General features: G+C 38.2%; 1 pseudogene; it reads left to right on the plus strand.

The window, feature by feature from the left end:
- The first annotated feature begins 980 nt into the window (after positions 1–980).
- On the plus strand, positions 981–20436 carry LOC124507540 (6-phosphogluconate dehydrogenase, decarboxylating-like; annotated as a pseudogene).
- Positions 20437–21031: the final 595 nt, after the last annotated feature.

Raw genomic sequence — 21031 nt, forward strand, 5'->3', positions numbered from 1 at the left:
AAAATAATTATTAATATACGTATCTTACGGATAAGGAAATTGAGATGCCAGGATACGAGGTCCAACTGAGGGGGTTCCATTCCCACGTATTTCATGTGAACCGTGAAGAGTTCACATGAAATAGTTGTACAGCCTGCTCAGGTCAAGTGTACCCATTTAAATGGAAAAGGAAACCCTGGTCCTTTGGCTCATTCTTTGTACTACACTAAAAAGTAAATGTTCATTGCTTCAGAATTTTGGGGAATTTAACTTTTCTGATTTGAGCTGTAATTTACAGTTACATAATTATTAGGTATCTATGGAGCCCTTACCACATGCCAACACAGTATTTGGTGTTCTACATGTTCTTTCACCTAATCTTCATAGCTTTCTGCTACAGATACTATCAAAGTCCCCATTTCACATACAAGGAGGCTGAGATGACAGGTTAATAAAGCTGCCCGTGATAATCAGGCAGTAATTGGTGGATTCAATATTGAACCCAGGTAATCCTTGACTGATTGTGCAAAGCTAATCTGAGAAACTATGGGGGACATCACACACTTCTCAGGTTGACGTCCCCACAGTAGTTAATCTGAAAGTATCTTCACATTTATCTCTTTCCTATTTAAACTGTCATGCTACTTTGCAATGATTTATCATCACACATCAGATTTTATAGTCACCTCCACACAAATCCGGGGCTGATTAATTAACTAAAATTGGAAGACATTTTGGTGATGAAAAGTGCTAAGCATTGCTATGAATAATAATTAGTATGCTACTCCAACTAAATTGTGTATGTCCGCATTGGGAATCAATCTGCAGGAGGAGGGTCTGACCTCAGATGGCCGAACTAGATAAGATGGATTAGTCAGAGCAACAGAAGTGACTCCAAGAGATATCAGCAGGAAAATCAAAAATAAACAACAACAACAACAACAAAAAGCCTCACTGAACACCTAGTATATGCCATGCACATTCAGGATCCTCAAGACACAATGTTGAACACGACAGAGCTGGCGCCTGCCTCGGGGCGTCTTACAGTCCAGAACACAGCAGACATGAGCGAAGGTCCCAGCACAGTGGTCCACTGTGTTGAGAAAGTCTTGCAGGCTCCAATAGAAAGCAAGTACATGGCCAGGGTCGCTGAGATTCAGAGCCTGCTCTCCAGTCCCTACAAGGGTTGGGATGGGGTGAAGTGTGGTTGCAGTCTTAGAAGGGAACCAGGACAGGCAAGTCTTTCCCTGGGATTCTGCAACAGAAATAAGGCAGTGACCTGCCCACAGGAAGTAGGCAAGAGCTTGGCTACTAGAAACAAATTAGGGCCTGATCATCAGGAAGAGTAAAATAAAGTTAGTCTTCAGGTCTGGAATTTTATAAAGCTCTCTGCGGCCTTCCAGAAACAGAAGTGAACCCAGAGGCTGAGGTACACTGTCAGTCCATCTTCTCCAGGGCAGTGACTGCTGCTGTGGGAACCAGGGAGCCATGAAGGGAGAGAGTCCAATAAGCCACCCCACTTTCCCGTGCTGCTTTCCTTCGAAGACGGCTCACAACATTTATGTAGCTATAATGAGAGATCCTGCCACCAGAAGTCCCAAATTGGAAGTTACCCAAATGATAGTCACACATAGGGCTTTCCCCTTCCCTACCAAAGAAACCTTTTCTGAGCATGAATTAGATAGAATTCTCACAAGCTTTCTTGCCCAGTAATTCTGCCAGGAAGTAATTGCTTCCTTCATTTCTGGAAGCTGGACTCCCAGTACTTGTTCTAAGCAGTGAATTTATTCTAAAAAAGGAAGCAATCCTGAAACAGGTGTGCATGCAGATACGTGGTCTTGGATTTCAGGAGGCCCCTGTGACCCACTCAGTTCTCTGATTTGAATTCTTATTGGGGAATTAATTTCTTCCGAGGTGCCATTTCATCCATATCTAATTCTATGACTAATCCCCTTCTATACTGCATAAGGCAACTGCATTTCTTCGCTTTTGCCTTATTCTCGATAGTTTTTCAGGTGTGGTAGGGGATCATTTTCCTTCTGTGATGCCAGTGGTGACAGACACAAACTACATTTATTTGATCAAGCAAATTAGAACAACCGCCTTTTGCAGTGAGAAGCAATATATTTTCAAAGAATGAGATTTTATTTTTATTATTTTTTTAATGTTTATTTTTGAGAGAGAAAGACAGAGTGTGAACACAGCATCTGTGCTAAGCTGTCAGCACAGAGCCCAACATGGGGCTCGGACCCACAAACCATGTGATCATGACCTGAGCCAAAGTCAGATGCTCAACCCACTGAGCCACCCAGGCACCCTCCAAAGAATGAGATTTTAAAACAGGATGTTTCAAGTGTCGTTTCCCCCATTTTCTTTAAAGACATTTCTTCTCAAGAGGGTAATTACAAACAATAAACTCCTTTGCATCTAAGCTTCGACCCAGACCTAGGTGTTGCCAAAGCTATCGTTCAAAACGTGTATAAAAAAAGCTAAGTGACTCTTCTGTGAGCATATGGTAAATATTCAAGAGTCAAGTATTCTACGCAACTCCTGATGACCAATAACTTACAAGGTTCTTTCATATAGTTCAGAGTTTTTAATCAACAAAACAGATCAGAGTTATGATGTCCAATTGGCATTGACATGCTCATGTTTATACACCTGGACCCTGACCACAGCCCAGATCTCCTGACCATGAGTTCATATTCCCTTCTGAAGTGTACATGTTCAAAAACTATTATCTAAAATACAAAGAGGTATCTGTATCTCCCAAAGGCCCCACCTCCTAATACCATCACCCTTAGGGGTTAGGATTCAACACATGAATTTGGGAGAGGGAGGGCACACTCCAACTATAGAACAGCCCTTTGCAATCTTCTTGCTAGGCTTGTTAACATTCTTCATATGTGAATCTCCTTATTACCATAAAAGAATTTCAAAGAAATCCAGACTTACAGACACAGATAGAAATGCAGAGTAGTACAAGAAGTTGCTTATATTAAAATAGAGAAAAAAAGAAAGCATGGCAGTGAGATAAATTGCTGTTATCCTTAGAGTGGCTGAGAAAGGTGAAGTTATCTCTTGATAAAAATTCACCCTGAAGTTGCTGGGTTCTTTCCAAGAATGCTTATTAAGTTGGAAATGTTTAATATCAAAATAGACCCTTAAGGACACCCAAAAGTAGGCTAAAACTCTTGATTTTCTTCCTCGCCCATCTAGTGCTTCTCAGGTTTCAAACTGGAAAGGCTCATCAGCAAAGACTCCTTGCCACAGAAGGTGACCAAAGAGTACAAAGCTGTCCGGCTCTTAACCACTCCACCATCCCACTTCTCATTGTGCTGTGTAAGTAAGCACACACAAACACACCCACACACAATGTGACTTTCACATGCCAGTCACCGCGGTAAGGACTTTGGCATGGTATTTCACTGTGTCGCCATTGTAAGTGAGGCATAATTTCATTATTTTTGTTTCTATTTTTTCTAGCAAAATTTTCCTAATTTCAGAAATACAAATTTGAGATCTATTAAACTCTCTCTCATCTCTCATCTCATAAATGAGATGGGTTCTATAACTGGGTAGGTAATTAGGCTTTTTTAAAGAGTTAAAGAGGACACTGTCCACAAGAATAAAAATCGATGAGAGTAAAGACCTGACAAAGAAGAAACTTGTACGTCCAAAGTCCATAGATGAGAGTAATTCAAGACCCTAGAATAATGAGGCCATGGAGGCAGTTTCCAACAAGATTTAGGAATAAATAGCTCTGCAAAAGGCTTTGCCATAAACTTCAGAGAAAATAAATCTATAAATAATTTCATTTTCATGCTTGAAAGTGTAAGTATTTGGAAGTACAAGGTTGCCGAATTTCTATTAAAAATCAGATATAGATAACCTCAGATGATGAGTGATCGTAAAACACAGCTTTGCAGTTCTGAACCATGATTGAAAACAATCATTGTTCTCTCCCTTTCTCTCTCTCTCTCTCTCTCTCTCTCTCTCACACACACACACACACACACACACACTTGCACACTAACACACAAAATGTAGTTTGCATTTTTATCCTATTTTCCAATATTCATAGGGTAATCACTGGTCACATTCCTGCATCACCCTGTTTTGTGCTTTCGTTCTATTCTATTTTTTTTAAGTTGATTTATTTATGAGAGATAGAGACAGCATGAGTGGAGGAGGAGCAGGGGGAGGGGCAGAGAGAGAGGGAGAAGGAGGCTCCAGGCTCTGAACTGTCAGCACAGAGCCCAACGTGGGGCTCGAACCCAAGAACTGTGAAATCATGACCTGAGCCGAAGTCGGACGCTTAACCGACTGAGCCACCCAGGCACCCCTAATTTCTTTTCTTTAAATAAAAGTCCCAAATTTACGTTAGGGTATTATTTGGACACACAAAAGAGCAATCTTTAAAATGTCTACACAGACTTTGAGAAATGCTAAACTATGTGAGCACCTTTTGAGACAACCAATCCCTTCCTACTATGTGAGTTGCCTTCCTCCTACATGCAAGGCATTTAGGAGAGTGCATGGCTCATAGTAAATGCTCTGCAAGCGTTTGTTGCTATTGTTGTTGTTTTTTATCCTCCCCAGCACCTCCTCCTCCTACTCCTCCTCTTCCTCTAAAACTTGCCTCACTGCAATCTTCAATAATGGACTCTTGCAGCCATCACCCTGCCTCTTCCTTGGCCACAGATGGTTGAACCAGGAGTGGAAACCTGACTCGAGCCACTCAGATTTCCTCTCCCAGGAATTTATTTGGTGATTCCGCATTGTCTCTGTTAGCATCAAGCCGAGTGGATAGATAGGGGTCTGGGAAAGCCATTTTACAATATGTGCACAAGTAAGTCAACCTGCTAAGTGAGAGGAAAATGAAGGAGCTGAGAGAGAAAGAGAGCAGAAATATCTTGTGGACCCATAGGAGGGGAGACAAAGAGAGTTAGAATGCTGTGAATTGGAATGACTTTCCATTTCTGGTTCCAGCTCTTTGTGAGCTGTGACTTCACTTCTTTCACTAGGTTGGTGTTACTTTCAACATGTTTCCATTGTTGCTTAAATTAATATGAATGGATTTTGATAAATGGCAAAAGTGATTGCTGATTATAACAAGAATACACTTCAGAATAAAAGGTGGCTAAGAAAATTTGAGGAGAAGCCACAAGACCCACATTCTAATTCACTTATTTTAGGAGAAAACACAAAAGTAATTTTAGATTGAAGTTGTTCTTATAATGTATTTGATAGGAATGATTCTACTTTGAGAGCCATTGAGTATACTCTAGTAGTTTAAGATTTAAATCTGTATACTTTCTTAATGGCTTTCTGGAACATTTTTGGGGGGTAAGCAGTGCTACTGTAATGCACAAAATTGTATCTTGGTGTACTGAAAGCATTAAAGAGCTTCTTTTATTAACCAACTTTCTACTAAGAAATGACTGGGGTACTGGTCAAAAGACAGAATTCTAACAAAGACTGCAAATACCTGATACTATTGATGCAACCGTGGGAAGTGTTAATATAAATTTTAAAGCAATAAGTTCTTCAGGGAAGCATATATAAACTGGGGAAAAAATAAAATATCTTCTGCTTCTTCTAGAGTTACTAACAGTTTTTGGTGTCAGTACTGGTAATTACAAACAAACCACGTGAGCCTGTCCCCAAGCATGCCCATCGCAGGTATCCCATTTCCTTGGATTTTATCCCATCACAGGTATCCCATTTCCTTGGATTTTATTTGTCTTACAAGTCATCATTTGCGTACACGGAGCTCTTCTCAACAAATATGCATGAATCCAAAATGGACTAAGTGCTATATTTTCCTCAGATTTTGTTAAATGCCATTGTCTGACTCACAAATCCTTAGTCTGGTGTAGCTGAATTCCCTGTCTCTTGTAAGAATTCTTCTTATGAATGGTTTGGGATTTGAAGTGTGAAAACATATACTTGTGCTATGGCTATAAATGGTGAGACTGATGTTTATTATGAATTTACAATAAAAATATTTTCCCATTGCACGTGCATGCACACACACACACACACACACACACAGCATCTTGATTTACATGCAATTCTTCCATGCGGAGGGCCAGGCTGTAAAAGTTCTTCTTTCCACCTCACCCTAAGTAAAGATCTCCTAGCCTCCCTTTCTTCTACACATGTGCACCTGCTCTGACAGTCCACCACCACCTCCTATGCTTCTCCAACATCCCCTTCCTGTAGCCTCTACCACCAACCTCTGGGATCCCCTGGTCAGCCCTTCATCCAGGCCTGCTGGAGACCTCTTCCCAAACTGTGGAAACTGGATCAGTGACCTGATGAAGGGTCTCCACTCATACTTCTGTGTATTCAGGAAAGGAGAGAGGAAAGAGAAGTTACAGATATCTCAAGTTAGAATTCTGAATGTATCTTCCAGTGGAAGCAATAATAGAAATAATATTACATGTGTAACATAATTGGTATTATTCTTCGGGTTTCTTTCATTCATTTACTTATGCACCAAAATGTTTTTTTGTTATCTACTATATTTCAGGTACCACTTATGAGTCCAGGGAAATGTCCATAACAAATAGATAAAATTATGGGTTTTTTATGGATTGGTCTTAATACATAAACATGATGAATAACATTGATCCTATAGGAAATCGTGCACTGAGTTCATAATAATCTCACAGAATGCAACCATCCCATCAGTCAGCTGAAGAATTCCTATATATATCTATATCTATACATGTATAAATATTAATTTCTTAATTAAAATCTTAAAAGCCTATGTATTCATTCATAGACACATAGCTAAATAAATATGCATGCTTAGTCTCCATTTACTATACCATAGAAACTGGTTTCCAGACCTCGAATCACTGAAAGTGATTTCTGCTCATTATTCCCCAAAATATCACATCAAATTTCTAACATATATTTTAAGTCTAAAATAAAGTTCCAAATCCAAAACATTGTTTAGGTTTCCACCTGGATAAAGCATAGTTGCTAAGGATGTATGCTTTGGAATCAGACCTACTTCCAAATCTTAGTACTTTTGTCACTCTGTGCAAGTTACGAAACTCTTAGCCCTTAAATTTCAGAACTGTAATGAGGATAATGGTACATGTCATATAAGATTAACATGAGTATTAAATGAAATTAAGCAGTGTATACATTAAGCCCACCATGCCTAGTACAAGGTAAGTACTCAAAAACTTATACTTATTAATATAAAATGGCTATACTTCATCTATCTCATGAGCCAAAGAATTAGTTGAAGAATTCGAAAAGAATTAGCTGACTTCAAAGCCCTTGAGAAACAATAGGCTACCGTGTCCTCTTCTGATGAGAGTATATTTAGAAGGTGAAAGTACAACAAATCACATTTTGTAGACAGGGGTTCAATTATATTTTTCTTTCTATCTTTGTTTCTTTTGCTTTTATCATGCCCCATGGTACGTGTTCAAATATTCCCATCTACCATGCTAAGGAAGCAACTATAGTAATTCCATTAATACAAATACATCAGCCTGGTAAGTCATATGAACACTCCAACCAAACTCCAAAGGAGCAACTGAAGGTGATTTTTTAAAATTACATCTCTGAATCCATCTACCAAACCTAGGGGGCAGAAATGGATCAAATGATGTATGAATGGGCAGGTAACCGTTACCCATAAATAATTTCCTTTCAAGACTTAGAAATGACATTGATTGAGAAATGACATGCTATTTCTCACATGAGATATTAGCTAGACGTCTCTTTAACATTCCTTTTTTCTGCCTATCTCCCCAGGGGAGCATTTTAATATACAATGCTAGTCTGGAATGGGCATTTGTTCAGAAGGAGAAATACAGTTACAAGTAGCTCTTCCTGAACAGCTTCTCCGGTGAGGAAACAGCTCATATGCCTTTGTCCCAGGCATCCATCCTCCAATTAGGATGCATCCTCCAGTTAGCGGAGAATGAAAACCATCCTTTTCCCAGTAATAAAAGTCCTTCTAATCCCAAGTGGGAGGCGCAGGGGGAAAGGAGGGTTAATTAAAAGTTAAAAGCCTCAGGCAGAAAGTAAGTCCACATGACCACATTGTTGAGAACTATACCATCTAATTTTTTTTTATGTTTATTTATTTTTGAGAAAGAAAGTCAGAGTGTGAGCAGGGGAGAGGCAGAGAGAGAGGGAGACGCAGAATCCAAAGCAGGCTCCACAGTCAGCACAGAGCCTGATGCAAGGCTTGAACTCACAGACTGTGAGATCATGACCTAAGCCAAAGTCGGAAATTCAACTGAATGAGCCACCCAGGTGCCCCGACAAGTATGCCATCTAATCAAGCAATGCAGGTGCTGGAGGTGAGGATTCACCCAAAGAAGGAAACATTGGCTTACATGGGAAAACTTTCAGATAATAAATAGATAATTCAAAGTTTTTCTGTTTTCTGGCCTTAAGTATGAAATGCAGAGCTGCTTCTTCACTAGAACCTAAAGAATTCATTATCCTTGGGCTGTAACTCTCACACGTGTAATTTTCTTTCCTTATTTGCATCTATTCAACCAGATGTGCAGGCCTTCTAGTGCTACTTTGGAAATAAGAATGAAAACAGGACCCCTGGGTGGCTCAGTCGGTTAAACGTCCAACTTTGGCCCAGGTCATGATCTCACGGTTTGGGAGTTCAAGGCCCACATGAGGCTTTTTGCTGTCAGCACAGAGCCCACTTTGGAGCCTATGACTCTCTCTCTGCCCCTCCCCGTGCTTTCACATGCTCTCTCTCTCCCTCTCTCTTAAAAATAAATAAACATTTAAGAATTAAAACAAACAAGGCTAATAATAATGAAGGGGTAGACATAAAATAAACATAACTGTTTTATCTTGCCCTCATTGTTTCTTTACATCTTGTTTTTGAAGAATCCAAGTCCACGTATGTATCTTTGCAAATGCTGTGCATAGATCAGTAAACTTTATATTGAAAATACATTGAAATGGTCTCTACATATCTCTCTGTCTCTCTCATTAGACTATAAGTTCCTAGTTACAGAATCTATGACTTATACGTCTTTGTAGTATGGCATAGGATAGTGTCTTGGAAATTTTGCCTCAGTTTTTAACCTGTTTACATTTAGATAAGACCTAACATGAAACAAACGTAGCCAAATTCAAGGATGAGTTTGAGTAGGCATTATTTGAAATGAAGGCAGTTTGTGTCTGTCAAATACTAAAGAGAACTTCTAGCTCTGAAACCAGAAATATTTGTATGAACTTTTGACCTTTAAAAATATATTCTTTTACAAAAACAAAGACGGCATTGCAAATTAGTGAGGAAAAGATAGACATTTCTAAATGACATTGGAATAAAGGATAGCCATGTGGAAAAAGAAATTTCATTTCGCCCTAACACCACAAACATCTGAGATCTGAAATACAAAAAATTAAAGTAAGGAAATTATACAATAGAAAAATAAAATCAGGATAAGTTTCTTTACAACTTCGGAGTTGGGAAAATATACCTTATTCACAACTTAGAAACAATAAAAGAAAAAATAAGTTTGACTACACTAAAATAAAAAAAATTATATAAGAAAAAATATCATAAATAAAAAGGACAAACTAAGAAAAGATATTTATAACTTATAGACATAGTGGTGATATTTTTATAACATGAAGATATCCTAAAATTTGAGGCAAAAAACTCTACAACAAACAAATAGAAACAACCAATGTGAACGAACAATATACAGAAGAATGAAACATACGACAAGATGCTCAACACCATCCATACGTTAAAATTTTATTAAGATCTCACTTCCAATTGGCAAAAATGCAATATGTTGGCAATGTATTATTTTATTTTAATGGAACAACCCCATGATAGGTGAGAATACAAATAAAGGTAACAACAATAAAGGATGATTCGACAGTAACTAAAAGAACTACTTATGTACTCACTTTTTGACTCAGCAACTCCACCTCTAAGTATCCATCAAAAAATGGCAGAATTATGAAATATTTTATGTACAAAGTTATTCATTGCAAAAAAAATTTTTTTTAAACCAGAAACAACTTAACTGCTCATCCATACAGACTGGTTAAATAAATTATGGTAAATTAAATAGTGTGCAATCAGGCCACCTGGGTGGCCAAGTAGGTTAAATGTCCGACTTCAGCTCAGGTCATGATCTTGAGGTTCTCAGGTTCAGGCCCCATGTCAGGCTCTGTGCTGACAGCTCAGAGCCTGGAACCTGCTTCAGATTCTGTGTCTCCCCCTCTCTCTGCCCCTCCCCGGCTCATGCTCTCTCTTTCTCTCTCTCCCTCAAAAATAATAAAAACATTAAAAATTTTTAAAAATATAGTGTACAATCATAAAAAGGACTGAAGAAGATTGCTATACATATGAAATTATATGAAATGATATGAAATGATCTCCAAGATACATTAAGTAGAAAAAGAAAAATTCAGAATAGCATATATAGCATGCTATTTTTTGTATAAGAAAAGAATTTGGTTTATTTAGCAAATTACATTTGTAAAAAGAATTTTTTGTACTAAACCTGTACGAATTACAACTTGTTACAAAAAAATTAGTAGCTATAGAAAAAGAGAAGGAACAGAACAGAATAGATTGGAATGGAAGCAAGAGCCCTAAAATATGAAAACTAAAAGAAAAAATAAATTTAATTGTATATCAAGTTAAAGATATAAGCGTGCACACACACACACACACACACACACACACAATTCTTTTTTCACATAGCATTTTAACTTTCAATACTTAATGTAATAGAATATATTTCATGGACAAATACAGTTCAAAAAAATCTTAATGGTAGTTCGTTTGTTGGTAATATTATTGGTAATTTTTTTGACATTATCTGTATATACACACAAATATATAATTAAATTTAATATTATTATATACTAAAATACTCCATGTAAAAGAAACACAATATAAGCACATAATCAAAAATTTGACTCAAATATTTTAATGTTAATCCTGAATTTGAAATATCATAATAAATTCATGATTTCTTCTCCTTTGAAAAAATACAAGTGCCCTAGCTCTGCCCACTGAAGAGGCTGGAATTAATGACCACCAAATGGCCCTGAGCACAGCTAACACCCATTGAGCATATCTAGCATTATGGTTTCCAAACGCCATTTCCTTATAAAAGTACTCAGACACCAAAAATCATAAAATACCTAGGAATAAACCAAACCAAAGAGGTAAAAGATCTGTATGCTGAAAACTATAGAAAGCTTATAAAAGACATTGAAGAAGACACAAAGAAATGGAAAAACATTCCATGCTCATGGACTGAAAGAACAAACATTGTTAAATAGTACCCAAAGCAATCTACACATTCAATGCAATCCCTATCAAAATAATAGCAGTATTCTTCAAAGAGGTAGAACAAACAATTTTAAAATTTGTATGGAACCAGAGAAAAGAATCTGCATAGCCAAAATAATGTTGAAAAAGAAAACCAAACCTGGAGGCATCACAATTCCAGATTTCAAGCTGTATTACTAAGCTGTAATCATCAAGACAGTATGGTACTGGCACAAAAACAAACACATAGATCAGTGGAACAGAATAGAGAACCCAGAAGTGACCCAACAGATGTATGGCCAACTAATCTTTGACAAAGCAGTAAAGAATATCCAATGGAAAAAAGACAGTCTCTTCAGTAAATGGTGTTGGGAAAACTGGACAACAACACGCAGAAGAATGAACCTGGACCACTTTCTTGCACCATACACAATTAATAAACTCAAAATGGATGAAAGACCTAAATGTAAGACAGGAAACCACCAAAATCCTAGGGGAGGAAACAGGCAACAACCTCTTTGACCTCAGGCACAGCAACTTCTTACAAGATATGTCTCCAGAGGCAAGAGAAACAAAAGCAAAAATGAACTATTGGGACTTCATCAAGATAAAAATCTTCTGCACAGTGAAGGAAATAATCAGCAAAACTAAAAGGCAACTGATGGAATGGGAGAAGATATCTGCAAATGACATCAGATAAAGGGTTAGTTTCCAAAATCTATAAAGAACTTATGAAACTCAACACCCAAAAAACAAATAATCCAGTGAAGAAATAAGCAGAAGACATGTTTTCCAAAGAAGGTATCCAGATGGCTAACAGACACATGAAAGGATGCTCATCACTCATCATCAGGGAAATACAAATCAAAACCACAATGAGATACCACCTCACACCTGTCAGAATGGCTAAAATTAACAACTCAAGGAAACAACAGATGTTGGCAAGGATGTGGAGGGATTTTTGCACTGCTAGTGGGAATGCAAACTGATGCAGCCACGCTGGAAAACAGTATGGAGATTCCTCAAAAAATTAAAAATAGAACTACCCTACAACACAGCAATTGCACTACTAGGTATTTATCCAAAGGATACAAAAATGCAAATTCCATGGGTCACATTCACCCCGATGTTTATAGTAGCAGTATCAACAATAGCCAAACTATGGAAAGAGCCCAAATGTCCATCGACTGACAAATGGGTAAAGAAGATGTGGCGTATATATATATACAATAGAATATTACTGAGCAATCAAAAAGAATGAAATCTTGCCATTTGTAACAACATGGATGGAACTAGAACACATTATGTTAAAGGAAATAAGCCAGAGGAAGATAAATATCATATGATTTCGCTGATATGTGGAATTTAAGAAACAAAACAGATGAACATAAGGGAAGTGAAGAAAAAGTAAGATAAAAACAGAGAAGGAGGCAAACCATAATAGATTCTTAAATACAGAGAATAAACCGAGGGTTGCTGAAGATGTATTGGGTGGGGGATGGGTTAAATGGTTAATGGGAATTAAGGAGAGTACTTGTTGGGATGAACACTAGGTGTTATATGTAACTAATGAATCACCAAATTCTACTCCTGAAACCGTATATATGTTAAACACTATATATTAACTAACTTGGATTTAAATAAAATTTTAAAAATTAAATAATAAAAAGTAAAAGGACTCAGGGACTTCTGAAAAATATCTGATTCTCAATGTGGATCTGGAAATTTACAAGATGAACATTCTGCTTTGTCAAGGAGTAAGGAAATTGTCAAAGTCGAAGGGTCATTTCCAAAGGTCACAGAAGCCAGTATGAAGGAGTGCCTATTGGCCAAACTTGAAATGATTTGAGTGTCAAGTATAATGAATGTAATTGTTTAAGGCATTTAATATAGATATATTTTAAATGAGTAAATAATAATAAAAAAGGAAGAAAGCAAAAAAAAATCTAATACACAGCATTTAAAAAATCTTCACTTCAAAAAATGTCAATTAAAAGGATGGAATTAAGTGTCCATCTTGCCTTTACTCTATTAAGTATATTTCAGAGATCCAAAATTATTCTTCTTTATGCAAGAAAGTTCTTTACCTAATGGTGGGGATGAAATTATAGGATTGTGATATAGAAATTACAGATTTCTCAAAAACACATTTTATAACCCGAAATGAAATAATTGATTCAAACCTCATCAATAGATAAAATCATTGGATGACAGGGATATTTACAGTGGAGGGAGGGACCAGGCTGCCACCATCCAAAATCCCCTGATCATTCATGCATTTTGCATCACAAAAATGTAGGTAATCCATTCACCTTAATGTATTGTGACATAAGACACATTATGCCATCTATAAGAAATTCTTAACAAAAAGTGTGAGGGAATTACAATAAGGGAATAGGACATTCTTGCCTTAACTGGGGTGGACACCAAAAGCATTACCAGTAGCCATCACCCAGAAATTTACATGCCACACACATTCCACAGTCATAAAGTTTTTTGAAAAGAACTGAAAATACCCTCCCTGATAACTGTCAGCTCTAGGACAGGTAGCTGTCTCTGAGATCTGCAGTCAAGCAGAAGGAAGGAAATAATAAAGAGAAAAGTACAAATCAATGAAATATGAAACAAAATACAATAGAAAAAAATCAATGAAACCAACAGTCAGAATGATACAGAAAAAAAGAGCAAAGACACAAATTACCAATGTCAGTAGTGAAAAAGGACGCTTCAATAGAAATCTGAAAAGACATTATAAAAATAGTAAGGGAGTAGCTAGCGTTTGCATTACTTGAAAAGCAAAGAACTATAATTGTATGATACTTTTACAAATACACTTAGGAGGGGATGTAGATGGAATGGGATTAATTGCTTCTGGCTTGTCTGAAGACTAAGGACCTCCCAAGAAATCTGCAAGGTGCAAGACTTCTTCTTTCTTCGGAAAAGAAATAGGAATCCCATAGAAATATACAAAATGAGACAAATCAAGATGGAAAAACAGCTTTTTCATGCCAAAGACAAAATATTAATAACACCTCAAAGTGAGCCCATAGCTGGACTTGAAGAAGTACTCCTGGAAAAATACTACTAAAAAGAGCATACAATGAAAAAGGGGGAAATCCCAACTTTTTCCAGGAATGTGATAAGATTTTTCCATTGAGTATGAAATACATTCTTTTTTATATATATATACCACATCTTCTTTTTTTTAATTTTTTTTAAATATGAAATTTATTGTCAAATTGGTTTCCATACAACACCCAGTGCTCATCCCAACAGGTGCCCTCCTCAGTGCCCATCACCCACCCTCCCCTCCCACCCATCCCCCATCAACCCTCAGTTTGTTCTATGTTTTTAAGAGTCTCTTATGGTTTGGCTCCCTCCCTCTCTAACCTTTTTTTTTTCTTCCCCTCCCCCATGGGTTTCTGTTAAGTTTCTCAGGATCCACATAAGAGTGAAAACATATGGTATCTGTCTTTCTCTCTCTGACTTATTTCACTTAGCATAACACTCTCCAGCTCCAACCATGTTGCTACAAAGGGCCACATTTCATTCTTTCTCATTGCCACGTAGTATTCCACTGTGTATATAAACCACAATTTCTTTATCCATTCATCAGTTGATGGACATTTAGGCTCTTTCCATAATTTGGCTATTGTTGAAAGTGCTGTTAAAAACATTGGGGTACAAGTGCCCCTATGCATCAGCACTCCTGGATGCCTTGGGTAAATTCCTGGCGGTGCTACTGCTGGGTCATAGGGTAGGTCTATTTTTAATTTTTTGAGGAACCTCCACACTGTTTTCCAGAGTGGCTGCACCAGTTTGCATTCCCACCAACAGTGCAACAGGGTTCCCGTTTCTCCACATCCTCGCCAGCATCTATAGTCTCCTGATTTGTTCATTTTAGCCACTCTGATAGGCGTGAGGTGATATCTCAGTGTGGTTTCGATTTGTATTTCCCTGATGAGGAGCGACGTTGAGCATCTTTTCATGTGCCTGTTGGCCATCTGGATGTCTTCTGTGAAATACATTCTAAGGAAACGTATTGATATGCCATTTATACCAGGGAATATTAATAAATTATATTATAAATTCTCTCAATTTGAGAGGAACTCCTATTATGATTGGTTTATAAAGACTAATTACGCTCTTATTTAAACTAGCCTAGGGAAGCAAACTCCAAGAAAGGAAAGTAAAAATGCTTTTGAAATGCTGGCCCTTTAAGAACTTGAAAAAGTTGAAATTCGTGAGGAAAGAAAGAAAGAAAAAGAACAAGTTCACCTGAATCATATTAATGGATTTAGTTGCTACATTATAAGATAAAGAGAAAATAAATGCCGGTTTAATCAACCTATCAAAAAGTTTGTCTTTTTTTTTTTTAAGTAGAACTTTTGTTCTTTTAAGTGAAGTTTAAAGAACTTTTAATATTGGTCATGTAAATACAGAAAAATTCCATAAGGATAAGTTTGGGTAATATTCCTAAACAAAGCAAATCCTGCTAAGGTGCTAGTGTGTGACAGTTCTCAGTTACCTACTTCCCAGTTTTCTCTATAACTGAATGACTAAAAGTTGCTTAGGTTTTTTTAAGTTGAAGCTAATATAGATGATATGGTAGTTGCAAAGAGATACTGGTATGGTATGGTAGGTGTGTTTTACATGTTTCTCAAGGTAACCAAGGCAATTTTATTAGGATGGCAAATTCAGTGAGGGTAGCAATTGTCCTGGACCTGCTGATGAGGCTAATATTTTTTTTAATATTAAACACCTAAGTAATTTTATGCCTATTTGTGCATGTTTAAATACATGCATATATAAATGCATACATTAGAAAACAAAGAAAGCTTAAAAATCATAGTTCAGAAAAATATTGATCTTTGAGTATAATTTTTGTGTTTTTTATGCTCTTAAACCATTTTTTAAATTGTTATTTCTGTTTCCAATTGTGGTAAAATACATAGAATTTAAGTCATTTTTAACATGAAAGTTCTTTGTTTCTGAAAAGCCTGTGGTTTCAAATATCTGTTATACTTGCTATCATATTTACTTTAAATATTTTAAATATTTTGCTTTTTCTAAACCAAGTAATAGTTTCCTAACTTTAGGCATCTGTGATTGAGTCTATATCGATGCAATGACCAGTTTCCTCTAACAAATCTCTTTAAAGCTGTCTTTCCCAAGTGTAGGCCCAAATTCAGAATGCTAAAATTCTTAACATACCTTTTTCACTCAAACAATCCTTGGTGCTCCTCAGATAGGCCACTGAGTTTACTACTTTACCTTATAAAGGATGGATACTGGATATAATTGCAATATTATTTCTACATATATTAACAATCTCAATCACCATGAAAGCTAACTAATATAAATGGCCCAGAGACCCTCTCTTGGCATCTAGAATCAGAAAATTGCTTTTCCTTTCTTAAGGAGACCTTACAACAACTCTCAAATTCAGGCACCCCATTTATAAAAACCCTTCTCATTAAAGGTAGAAGAAAAAACTGTGCTTTGTGATGCTTATCTCCCAAACTGGAACCTTGTCATAAACCCATTGTTTTCCTTGGCATTTTTCTTGATCTTGTGTGTTGATTCATCATGTTTACAAGTGGGAGGGCAGCAGCTCCACTTGTTAAAGTCTCCGTAGAAGGTATTCTGGCCTTGCCTGTCCCACTCTGACTCTCTAATAGAGTACAGGCCTCATTACTCCAAACTAGCACCCAGCACTTCCGGGCCAGCCTGACTACCACCAAAAAATCTACTTTGTCTGTTTCTCATATAATTGTCAACTGCTGACCCAATCTAAATCCAGCCACATTACTACTTTCACTTCCTGGTAGAGACGACTTCCATGACCATTTAACAGTTTTCCAATACTCTGTTATACACTTGTAAGTCGCTTAGAGAGTTGATCTTAAAAATTCTCACCACTGTAGAACCAAACTAAAATGGAGTCACTAATGTCAAGGACAAAATAGAGGTGGTCAGCACAGGTGCATGAAGGAAATGTAACCTAACCTAACACGAATTTACAGCTCTTCCCAGAAAGCAGCAGAGGATACCAGCTTGTCCCCAAACATCACATCTGTTCATGCCATCTCTGGACCTTCTTGTTCCCCTGACTCACCTACCCTGATTCAAATAGGGGAAAAAACCCACTAGACAACCAATTAGCTGCAAAATAATGTCCTCACTGACCCCATAAAAATCCCTTTGTGAACAACTCAGGGTTTACTGCTCCCGTAGCCTTGAGTTTTGCAGCTCGCTGGTGGAAAGCCTTGCAAGAAACACCTTTCTTCGTTTTATTCAGTATGCAGAGTTTGGTGGTTGTTTTTTTTTTTTTTTTAATTTTTTTTTTCAACGTTTATTTATTTTTGGGACAGAGAGAGACAGAGCATGAACGGGGGAGGGGCAGAGAGAGAGGGAGACACAGAATCGGAAACAGGCTCCAGGCTCTGAGCCATCAGCCCAGAGCCTGACGCGGGGCTCGAACTCACGGACCGCGAGATCGTGACCTGGCTGAAGTCGGATGCTTAACCGACTGCGCCACCCAGGCGCCCCCAGAGTTTGGTTTTTGACACCACAAAAAAGAAATAGTAATCATGTGATGTGATAGAAGTGTTAGCTAACACTGTGGTGGTAATCATTTTGCAATATATAATTATATCGAATCAACATATTGTACATCTTAAATTTACACAATGTTGCATGTCAATTATATATGAATAAACCTGGAGGGAAAAAAGAATTTAAATTAATAGCTGTTCATAATGCTCCATCTTGATTCAACTCATGTTCTCTTAAAAACCCTGATACATTATTTGTTGATGGCACATATCTTAAAAATAATCAATGTATATTTTGTGCTTGGCAGTGTTTATAGAAGCTACCTCATTTAAAGCTTTAAGTTAACAGCTCTGTTGATAATAGATAAGACTTAGAAGTCATTCATGATTGCAACTTTTTTGGGTCCCCAGAAGCACATTCATCTGTGTAGAATATTTATTAGAGTGTACACTTGCCACACGAAGCACCCACAATGACAAAGGCAAATTGATCCAGACTTTTCAAAAATATTGGAGGGGGGTATTTCCCGAGAGATGTGACAGGTGACCAAATCTTGGCTTTCCTGTAATTATGTTGACCCAGCAAAAACGATAAAAGTATGGTACGACTCCCCTCAAGGCCAGTTTGAGCATTTACAAGATTTCATTTAGTTGCCCCAAAAACAAAGCTTTAATTAAGTTTTAGAAATATATATATATATATATTTTTTTTTTTTTTTTAATTTTCTGGTGAAATTGAAGCTTTCTTTGCTAAAAGTCTAACATTCTAGTTTTTGAGGGGGAAAACTTACCCCCCCCTAACAGGTGAAATGCTTAAGAAGTTATACAAGATTCTTCTTTTACTTTTTTAAAATGTTTCTTTATTTATGTTGAGAGAGAGCACACATGCACATAAGTGGGGCAGGGCACAGGGAGAGGGAGAGAGAATCCCAAGCAGGCTCCACGCTTATCATGAAGTCTGACGTGGGGCTCGATCTCACAACCAAGAGATCATGACCTGGGCCAAAATCAAGAGTTGGGTCCTTAACCAACTGAGCCACGAAGGCACTCCCAATACTCTTCCTTCAAAACAAAACTCATTGGCGGCAACGGGACTCAGCTTTGGCCTCCTGCCACTTCCTCTCAGCTCCATTGATACCATCACCATAGTCCCAGCTGGTAGTGCACTGATTGGAACGGCTGTCATGAGCAGAACTTAGTTTTGAACATGAATAACCATGGCTTTGTGGTGTGTACTTTTAATAGAAAAGTCTCCAAAGTTGGTAATTTCTTGACCAATGGGCAAAGGCAACCAAAGTGGTTGATGCTCACTCCAGGCTGAAGAAGTGCAGGCCGATCATACTGTTTGTGATGGCTGGTTAAGCTGTTGATGACTTCATTGAAAAATTAGTACCATTGTTAGACGCTGGTGACATCATCATTGATGGAGGAACTTCTGGATACAGGGATACCACAGTGTTGAGACCTCAAGGCCAAGAGAATCTTGTTTGTGGAGAGTAGAGTTAACGGTGGAGAGGAAGGGGCCCAGGATGGCCAAGAGGGACAAAAAAGGCGGGCCACACATCATTTTGTGACTGGGTGGGAGATGAAGGAGCAGGACACTTTGTGCAGATGGTGCACACTGGAATAGAGAGTGGGGAAATGCAAACTCATCCATAAGGCTTACCGCTTGATGAAAGATGTTCCAGGCATGGAGCACAATGAGATGGCAAAGGCATTTGAGGAATGGAATAAGACAGAGCTAGGATTGAAATCACAGCCAATATTCTTAAGTTCCAAGACAGCAATGGCAAACACCTGCTGCTGACGATCAAGGACAATGAGAGGCAGAAGGGCACAGGAAAGTGGACCACCATCTCAGCCTTGGAGTACCATGGTCCTGTCACCCTCCTTGCAGAAGCAATTTTTCTTGATGTTTATCATCTCTGAAGGATGAGAGGATTTAAGTTAGCAAAAAGCTGAAGGGTCCCCAAAGATCCAGTTTGAAGGTGGTAAGAAATCATTCCTGGAGGACATTCAGAAGGCCCTCTATGCCTCCACGATCATCTTATGTGCACAAGGCTTCATGCTGCTAAGACAAGCAGCCATGGAATTTGGCTGCACCCTCAACTATGGTGGTGTCACCCTGACACGGAGGGGGTCTGCACCATTAGGAGTGTGTTCCTAGGAAAGATAAAAGATGCATTTGATCAAAACCCATAACTTCAGAATCTACTACTAGATGACTTTTTTAACTCAGCTGTTAAAAACTACCAGGACTCCTGGCAGCAGGCAGTCAGCACTGGTGTCCAGGCAGGTATTCCCGTGCCCTGCTTCACCACTGCCCTTTCCTTCTATGATGGGTACAGACACAAGATGCCACCTGCCAACCTTATCCAGGCCCAGTGGGGTTACTTTGGGGCTCACACTTATGAACTCTTAGCCAAACCTGGGCAGTTTAATCACACTAATTGGACAAGCCATGGTGGCAGCATGGCATCATCTTCATACAGTGCCCAATCGGACTGGTTACCCACCACAATGTCACAGACTGGGACATTCCACTTACCACACAGCTCTGCTCACACAGCCCTCTGCCCTATTTTCTGATCAGACCTCTTAAAATAAAGTCTCATAAGAGACTCCTGAAGGAGCCAACCTGAGTTTACTTGTAACATAGATCTGTGAGAACCACCTTGCCCTCTGCCCTTGCTTCTTAAGACCAACCAGGAGCTGAGGCACTTGGGTGGCCCAGTCGGTTGAGTGTCTGACTTTGGCTCAGGTCATGATCTCATGGTTCATGAGTTCAAGCCCTGTGTTTGGCTGTGTGTTGACAGCTCAGAGCCTGGAGCCTGCTTCAGATTCTGTGTCTCCCTCTGTCTCTGCCCCTCCCCATTCGTGTTCTGTCTCTGTCTCTCAAGTATAAATAAATGTTAAAATTTTTTTATTTATATTAAAAAAAAAAAAAGACCAACCAGGAGTTGACCGTGTGTGAGGTAATGTGAATCAGCTCCGGGAAACAGTTTTCCAAGTATCCCCTGTGGTTAGGGAGTCAGTGGCAGTTTCACTTGATAGAAGCACACATAGATGGGCGCAGTTTCTGTGGAATTTGCTCAGATTGAGCGGAATTCCTTTGTTTCCCTACTTAATAAAAGATCCATTGTAAAGAACAAAAACAAAAACAAAAACAGACACTCATTGGCCT

Source organism: Lynx rufus, unplaced genomic scaffold, assembly GCF_022079265.1.
Source record: "Lynx rufus isolate CCGP_SWC_20201006 ecotype Redwood Valley unplaced genomic scaffold, mLynRuf1.p SCAF_12, whole genome shotgun sequence".
Taxonomy (NCBI): Eukaryota; Metazoa; Chordata; class Mammalia; order Carnivora; family Felidae; genus Lynx; species Lynx rufus.